The sequence below is a fragment of the Xyrauchen texanus genome, chromosome 12, assembly GCF_025860055.1.
Source record: "Xyrauchen texanus isolate HMW12.3.18 chromosome 12, RBS_HiC_50CHRs, whole genome shotgun sequence".
In the NCBI taxonomy this organism is placed as follows: domain Eukaryota; kingdom Metazoa; phylum Chordata; class Actinopteri; order Cypriniformes; family Catostomidae; genus Xyrauchen; species Xyrauchen texanus.
The window spans coordinates 27591410-27599979 of NC_068287.1; the positions used below are offsets into that span (position 1 = coordinate 27591410).

The 8570-nt window shown below is 36.2% G+C and overlaps 1 protein-coding gene across 8 annotated transcripts in view; it reads right to left on the reverse strand.

Moving 5' to 3' along the window:
- The window catches only part of LOC127652550 (potassium voltage-gated channel subfamily C member 1-like), a 140748-nt gene extending 134045 nt beyond the window's left edge, over window positions 1-6703 (reverse strand). For all 8 annotated transcript variants that reach the window (XR_007971745.1, XR_007971744.1, XR_007971743.1 and 5 more), the window contains exon 1: window positions 5772-6703. The gene's annotated coding sequence lies outside the window, so the exon portion shown is untranslated. The remainder of the gene's footprint in view (window positions 1-5771) is intronic.
- Window positions 6704-8570: the final 1867 nt, after the last annotated feature.

Genomic DNA, 8570 nt, shown 5'->3' on the forward strand with positions numbered 1-8570 from the left:
ATTAACCTCCACCTTAGTGGTGTCAAAGATTGTGCACGTTTCTTCAAAATGACAATATTCTATGAAAAAGGTACGTATTCACCTAAACAACCATATACAATTAGCGCCTTGTATTTTCACTGCATTACGAATGGGAAAACAGAATGGTACTTTTAGCTGCAGTGAAACAAAGTCGACACTCCTGAGACTATTTTTCCTCTTTCAATTTGAAATCCCCTTGTTTTGGAATCTTTAATCTCTCTCTGTCATTTCTCTATTGTCATTTTCTGTCTCTCTTGGGGCCATCATACAAGGGTCAGATTTCACTGACAAATCACTGGCAGCCCTTCCATGTTCTGCTGTGCTGTCTCTTGCATTTCATTTCAGAACTCTCGCTCTCCTATATCTTGCATAACTGCACTGCATAGTTTCTCTAGATTGTGCATATCTCTTTAATTTCTCTCCTCACTTAGTGTCTGGTCTGTTTGCCTTAGTTCACTCCTTATTTTGCTTTAATTTATGTTCTCATGTATATATGACTAACCTTTGGAACTAGATGGTAGTGTGAGAACCCTAAGATTGAATTGAAAACAACATGTAGTGTTGGTTTCTCATTTCAGCACCATGGACAGCGCACATGTTTCAGCTCATCATTTAACGCTTAGAAATGACACTGGACTGTTTCCATACACACACACACACACACACACACACACACACACACACACACAAACACACACAAACACAAACTTGATTCAGTCATGGACAGTGGTTCCACAGGTCTGAAATGAGTTTTCCTAAATTAAAATTACTATGTAATTCCATTTAAATACTCCAATTAAAGGTAACTTAACTCAATCAAGTAAACCCAACAAAATTTAACATGTAAAACTAACTCAATTTGTGATTTTCTAGCTAGTAACGGGAACTCTTAACATGTTAAACACATGCTGGTGGCATGCTGGCATGCACTACTGAGTGCGACTTCGTCACTGTGCTAAGGTTAGCACGGCAATTGCTGAATGGATAAAACAAAAATTCAACATAACAAAAACTCTTCTTAATCTCAAGATAGCAAAACATTAAACACTAACAAGTGCCCCTCTTTATATTCCTCTTGCACAAAGACACTTACAGTAACACTGTAATTTTTATATTTACTCTCCCTGTCGAATCCCATGCAAACATACTGGGAACTAGAAATCCTCTTCCCAGTTTCAGTTAATGAAATAAAAATAATGATGTTGTCCCAATGCAAATGGATTAAGTGAAGCTGAGAGACACTTTTATAGTTTAATCAACTTAGCTAATTTAAGATCCGTTGGTTACATACATTTTTTTGAGTAATATAAAAACGGGATAATTGAGTAAAACTGACAATAGTGAAAGTACATTTTTTTGAGTACACCAGAAATTTAAGTGAGAAAATGTAGCAAAAAAAGATGCCCAAAGGCTAAATTTCCAGGTGTTCATGGGCAAGTATTATATTAACTACAAGAGTGAAGACAGTATACTGGCCATCTTAACGAAAACACTTTGGTCACAAATGGAGATAACCCTGACAAATTGACGGACCAATTGAAACCTTCCTGTAATCATGTCACATAAGGAGACCTTTAAGTTACTTTTATCTAATCTTATAGAAGGTACATTATATATTAATAAAGCCATTCAGGGGTTGATTTATCTGAAAAGTGTAAACATTGTAGCTCTCAATATATTGCTATTTGTTTAAGCAGCCCTGGCTCAACCAATGGTATATGTTTGGATTTTAGTCAGGTGTTTAAATACAACAAGCTTGTAGTGAAATAAATAACATAAGGTCCACAAATAGGATAAGGAAATGATGAATAGGAAAAACTGAGAGAGAAATACAAAAAATGACTTACAAGGTGTGCTGACAAAGCAAAAATGGCTCCCACTAAAAAGGGAAATCACTGTTAACTGTGTTTGGATGGGGGGAGTACATTAAATGTGTAGGTCCGATGGATGGGGGTTGGTTGTGAGGACAGATACGCCTATAAAAGACAACAGCACTAGATGACAAAGAACAAGGAGAGATAAAAAGGGAGAGAACAGGTTACAGCCACTATGAGGAATGTGACCGTGGATGCAGGAATGACTGCAGTAAAGGTAAATGAAGCACCTACTTTGATTAAATATTCAATTGACAGAAACACTTTAATAGAGAGTTGATAAATACATGCCCTACAATCAGAAAGAAGTAGAATTGTATCAGTTTTGGAAAGCTTTACGTTATTTTTCTTATTCTGTATGCTGTGGAGTGCCTGCATTATACCTTCGCTCTATCTCCCTTTCTCTCTGTCTGGTGCAGTGTAGGTGCTTGGGACATTTCTACTTTGTATCCCGCTGCAGTTGAAGCTCAGTGGTGCTCAAAGGCCACCTAGAGGATTCATTGTGGAACTGCACACCACAAAATACTGCAGTACCCCCCTCCTCTTCTGGCTTTCTCCCTGTCTGAGGTATGGATGCCTTATGCAAACCATCTGTTCTTTAGTTGATGCATCGTACATGGGCATGTGTCCCTTTTTAGTTCTAGCACCCTTCAAATGAGCTGAAAACAATTTATAAGTTCAAATCAGTCACTGATTTGGATTAATTAAAAAGGTAATTTCTCAGTCTCAAATAGAGTGCCTGAGTTAATGGTTGGTATGGTTTTTCAATCTCTCTCTCTCTTTCTTTCTCTCTCTCTATTTATATTGTTTGTGTGCACTAAGCTACTCTCAGCTGTGCTGCTCATATTGACGTCTCTTGTGGAATAGCAGTAAGGAGAGAGAAAATGAATAACAGAACAAATTAACGGTTCAAGGAAGCTTGTACACACAAACATAAACACATTCACATTGATGCAACAGCACAATTAATTACTTTAAAAAAGAAATGATGCAATGCAAAGAGACTCTTTTTTTCTTGAAGGTCATCAGTCAGGCTTTGACCTCTACTATAAAAGTAATCACAGCTCTGACTGTTGCAAACATGAGCCTTTTTCAAAAGACTTTTTATTTTCAGGTGAGAGAGAGAGAAAGAGCGAGAGCGAGAGAGAGAGAGAGAGAGAGAGAGAGAGAGAGAGAGAAAGGGGCTTAGAGTACTCATCTTACAGTGACAGCACTGAGACGTGCATGACTCCCATATCTAGCACTAACAGTAGTCTTAAGATAAGATAAGTTATAACACCACTCCCTCCACCCCAGCTTCTGCTATCGTTGAAACCTAATTAATAAAAGTGCCCTCTCCAGTTAATTACCATCCCTTTATAGTCCCCCATTAAGTACTCAGGGATTGAAGCAGGAGAGAGATGGGATATAATTGTGTTAAGCTAAATCACACATGAACTTGATGGAAACTATTCTTAGCAGTGGGAAAGAATTGATTAGGGTATTCAAAAAATTATAATAATATGAAAAACAGAGGGGAAAGGGGGGTGTTGGCAGGGTTGTATTTCTGGGAGATGCAATATCAGGGCATCAGTTTTGAGGAGGGAGAGTAAATGTTATAATTTAAGCTAGTGCCCATAAGGTGTGAGTGAGTGATGGAGGTGGGGAGAAAGGGAGGGATCAGAACATGAGAGGAACAAACTAAAAGAGGTGGTGTGGGTTGTTAATATGAGAACAAAATTACAAACAAAACAAAACAAAAATGTGTGCAGTGGATGGAATAGAGAAGGGCATCAAGCTTTTGAACAGGATTAGAGGAGAAAGAGTGAGTTGTGTAGTGGACAGACATGTATTAAAGGAATATTCTGGGTTCAATATAGGTAAGTTAAATCGACAGCATTTGTGGCATAATACTGATTACCACAAAAATACATTTTTACTTGCCAATCTTTTTCTTTAAAAAAGCAAAAATCTTAGTTCCCATGATGCACTTACAATAGAAGTGAATGAGGCCAATCCGTAAACATTAAAATACTCATTGTTTCAAAAGTATAGCCACAAGACATAAACAATATGCATGTTAACATGATTTTACTGTGAATAAAAAGCTTACTAACCTGTGTAAAGTTATAGGCAAGTTTACAACTTCATTGCCATGACAATGTAATGTCAACAAACCCTAAAATGAGTATTTATTTAGAACTTTACAACTCAAATAATACACAAGTTTTAACAGAAGAATGAATGTTAGTGCTTTTATAAAATTAGAAGCTTCACATTGATGTCTTCAGACCTTTCAAAAATTGGTCGCATTCACTTCCATTGTAAGCGCCTCAATTTTTGTTTTGTTTTTAACCCTCTCATTGCGTTTGAGTCATTTTCTTACCTAGGAAAGTTATATAATTCAGATTTGTTAATGAAATTGTTTGAGATATAACAATTTATTTATTTCATTTTTTTTACATCTTCTGCATTCACTGGTCAATTTTGAAATGGGTATCATTTGTGCACAAAAATACTTTATGTATTATGTATTTGTTTTTTACATCAATTAATTTTTCTTATAAATGCCTCACTTCCATTTAGTCTCTTTCCCATACTCTCTCACACACTTTTTTGTCTCTCACTGGGATTGCATCATGTTTATATAGTCACACACAGACAAAGGTATTAAGGACTAAAGGGGGTGTGGCAAGATTATGTTCAAGCACACATTAGTCTAAATGAGGCTTGAAAGAGGAAATTGTCCACATTTTACTCTGCAACCATCAGATGCAGAACCAGCTTACAGCATACTCATGGATCAACATTCGGCAGTCCATGCAAGTTAATATAATAGATTTAGATTAAAATCATAGTATCAGAAGTATTATTGTTGTATACTTGAGTTGTACATTGTTTTGATGATGTTTAGTTGAAGACCACCTTTTGACCACCAAGTTGTATTGAGCAATTATGAGTTATGGGAAATTCATTCAAAATACTAGTAATTCTTACATTAGATGTTAATATACATTTTATGGTATGTTATATTTAGATCAAATTTCACAGAAATGTTGATTAAAAAAAGATGTTTTCACATGCATCACACTGGTTTTGCTGTAGTTAATGTATATTTTGAAATGTCAAAGAATTTCTACATTTTATTATTTCTAAAAACAAAAGGCATATTAACTAACTTTTATGTTTATCAGTTATCATGCCAACAATATCCATAGTTTTGCATGTATGAACAGTTAAGAACTAGTTTTAGATGAAAACCATCGGGTTATGAATGCTATGTATTCATAAGCTTGAATTCCACAATTGCAAAAGGAGTATGTAGGTTCTGAACGCAATAGGAGGGTTAAAGAAATAGGAAGAAGGGTCAAAATTAGTTTTGTGGTAATCAACATTATGCACCAAATGTTGTGAATGAGCTTAAATTGTATTCAACACATTGTATTGAATATTCCTTCAAGAGGAGTTCATGCTACCACAGTTATATATATATATATATATATATATATATATATATATATATATATATATATATATATATATATATATTCCTTTTCTATTACATTTAGGTGTGAGGGAGGAAAAATTTGACACCATAAATGATGAGGCAGAAAGCGTTCATATATTTTTTGGGTTGATAAAAAATCATTCAGGGTGTAACAGATTAGAATTCCATGCAGTGTGGAAATACCTTCAAACACATTTTGAAGGGGTAAAATGTTAAAGTGGCAAAAACAATGACTTGTTGAGTCCGTTGACCGGCAGAGAGCACAGGCCTGCTTTTCCTCGGCACACCGGACAAACGTAGAAATATTTAGAATAGAAGTGATATTTTGTCACTTGTACACAAGGTCACGACACAGACACACACCACAAACACCTATGTTAAATACTTACTCGCTTTGGATCTGGCTCGGTTCACGTGCGTGCAGTGTGAGTGTTCTTAAACACACACACATGAACGCACAAACTGCACAAAAATGTTACGTGGAATTTAGTAGGTTTTGGAGAGATCCTCGGGGCGTGTGGTCCAATCGACTGTACTGAATGCCTAATCCTAAAATATTTCTGTAAAAATGGCTACACTTCATGAATAATATAAAATGTACTTGCTACAACACCTGCTGGCTCAAAACAGCGCAACTTCACTGTGCAATATAGGCCTAAATAGGTCCGTTTCTATAGTGATATAAAAAAATAGCCAGAAAAAATATATTTATATGATTTATTACCTATTTTCCTTCTCTGCCAAACCTCTAATAAATTATTCCCGCAATATGCATGGGTTTATCTGACATATTTGTTCTGTTAAAAAAATAAAATAACTATATTTTCCTTGTATATCTGCATGTCTGTGACTTAACGCTTGTGTTAATCAGTTACTTTTTATTTCCTAAACAAAACAGTCTTTCCAACCAACAGCGACACGAGCATCGGGGAAACACCTCTCTCTCTCTCTCTCTCTCTCTCTCTCTCTCTCTCTCTCTCTCTCTCTCTCTCTCTCTCTCTCTCTCTCTATTTAATCTTCATGCACTCACTATATTAGCATTCTATCCCTTTCTTCTCGGTTTTAGCATCCTTTCTTCCGTATCTTCAACTGTTCCCGTTGTCTGGTGTTAAAAATGAACGTAACCCGGTCTTTAGTTGCAGACTGAGATGCCCGAGTCAAATTATTTATGCCGAACAAGCTCCATGTCGAACAAGTGTTATTCCTTAAACTGACTCTCTTATTTCATCCACTCGTTTTTCCCTCCCTCTTTATTCTCTGTCGATGTTTTTGTTTAGGCAAATCAGCATTTCCGTGCAATTTAGTCCTTAATGGAAAGGTGACATGGGATCCCTCTGTGTTTTTCCCTCCCTTCAGTTCTTAAAAGGGAAAGGTGGCAGCTGGTGCCCCCTCCCCAAGCCCCACCCTGTGTCATTTAACCATCCACACGCCAAGGACTTGTCGCTACTTTCAGCATCACTACGTGTTTGCAAGACATATTAGGCTAACACGTTTTTATGTATTTATTTATTTATTATGGCCCATGCACTGAAAGTGCGTAGGCAGCTATAGTATTCGTTATTGTTCTTCTTCTTTTTCTTATTATTATTATTATTAGTATTATTATTCTGCCAGTGAAGTCTATGGCAGCCCATAGAACCGTACATAGATATGCCATGAAATTCGACACACTGATAGAGGACACTCTGAACTGTAACTTACCCAAATTTGGTGGCTCTAACTCCAACTCTCTAGCGCCACCAACTGTTCAGTTTGCACTTGTGTTTATGGTCATTACTTTTGAACCGTAATGCCTATCAAAATTCATGTTTAATCTGATTCATTTGCTCAATCCGAATTTTTCCAGTAATTTTGTAATGTAATTTTCCGTACTAGATTTTTTGCCATTTGTAATTTTCCCAAAAAAAAAAAAAAAAAGTACTTTTTCGATCTCCTCCTAGACCTGGGAGAAAATTAACGACTTCCAGTCAATTTGACACTCTCGGCGCCTCTGGTCTGAACGCACGGTTCGTATTGACACCAAACTTGGTATATGCCCATATGATATGACCATTTATCCATAGGTGTTGTTCATTTTGAATATAGTTGTAAAATGCTGTATTTTAAAAACGCCTTGGCGTACCATTACAAAACTCAGTATGCATCATTGGTACCGTGTCCTTAGCGTACCTTTTCATTTTTGGGCCAGCACAACCTTGTGGTCAAAATTTCTAATGAAATTTATCAAAATTATTAACTTTTGATCATTTTGGTCTATTGTCCTGTCACTGGTCTCTAAAGATTCCTTCGGTCGTGCCGAATCCCCTGATACCAACTTTATTAGGCCTACCAGTCATAATTCCTGTCCGCCATTTTGAAATTAATTGAAAACCTACTTTTTTTAATCTCCCCCTAGATTTGCGCTAAATTTGTCATGTATCATCTAGGGAAACTCGAGTGTCAAAAAAAGTTATCAAAAGCTTTTTGATAGACAAAACTGTTCTTGAATAATGCATCAACAAATTTGATGGCAAGTCGCCAAATAGCATCTGATGCCGTATCTCTGCAATGATTTGCCGTATTTTCATGAAGCTTTGAATGTGTCATAATGACCACACCTTGACCTCACTATGCAAACTGTGCGGTGACTGTGCCACTTATTGGTCAAAATGTATAATTAACTGTATTTTAATTTTAGCAATTCTACCGATGTTTTTTTATGCTGCTTTTCGTAGTCATAATCAGTGATATCCAGTGACACTTTCATACATGCCATACGTTGGAGCACTTGGTACCGCAATTGCTTCTTGCAGCGATATTTTTGTAATTAAAGTCCTTAATGACGCCGTTATTAACCGTTCTTTAACTCATCACATAATGCAGAATTAATGGGAAAAAACACATAGGCTATTGGCTAATTTATGAACACTAAAACAGATAAGTTTGAAATCCACTGTGGATGTGACTATATTTCTCTATTATACAACAGTTACTTTCTGTCTTCGAATCTGACTGGAGGGGCAGAGTTACATGCATACTGATATACAGTCCAACAGCAACAGCAGTCCAAAATCAATCTGCTTCACTGTGTTCTTGGCTTTCCAAATAGTGGTCAGGATTTTGATTCAACATTCAGATTTATTTTATTTAAAGGGTCATGACATGCCTTTATTGTTATTTCAATATGTTATCTAACCTATAATATTATT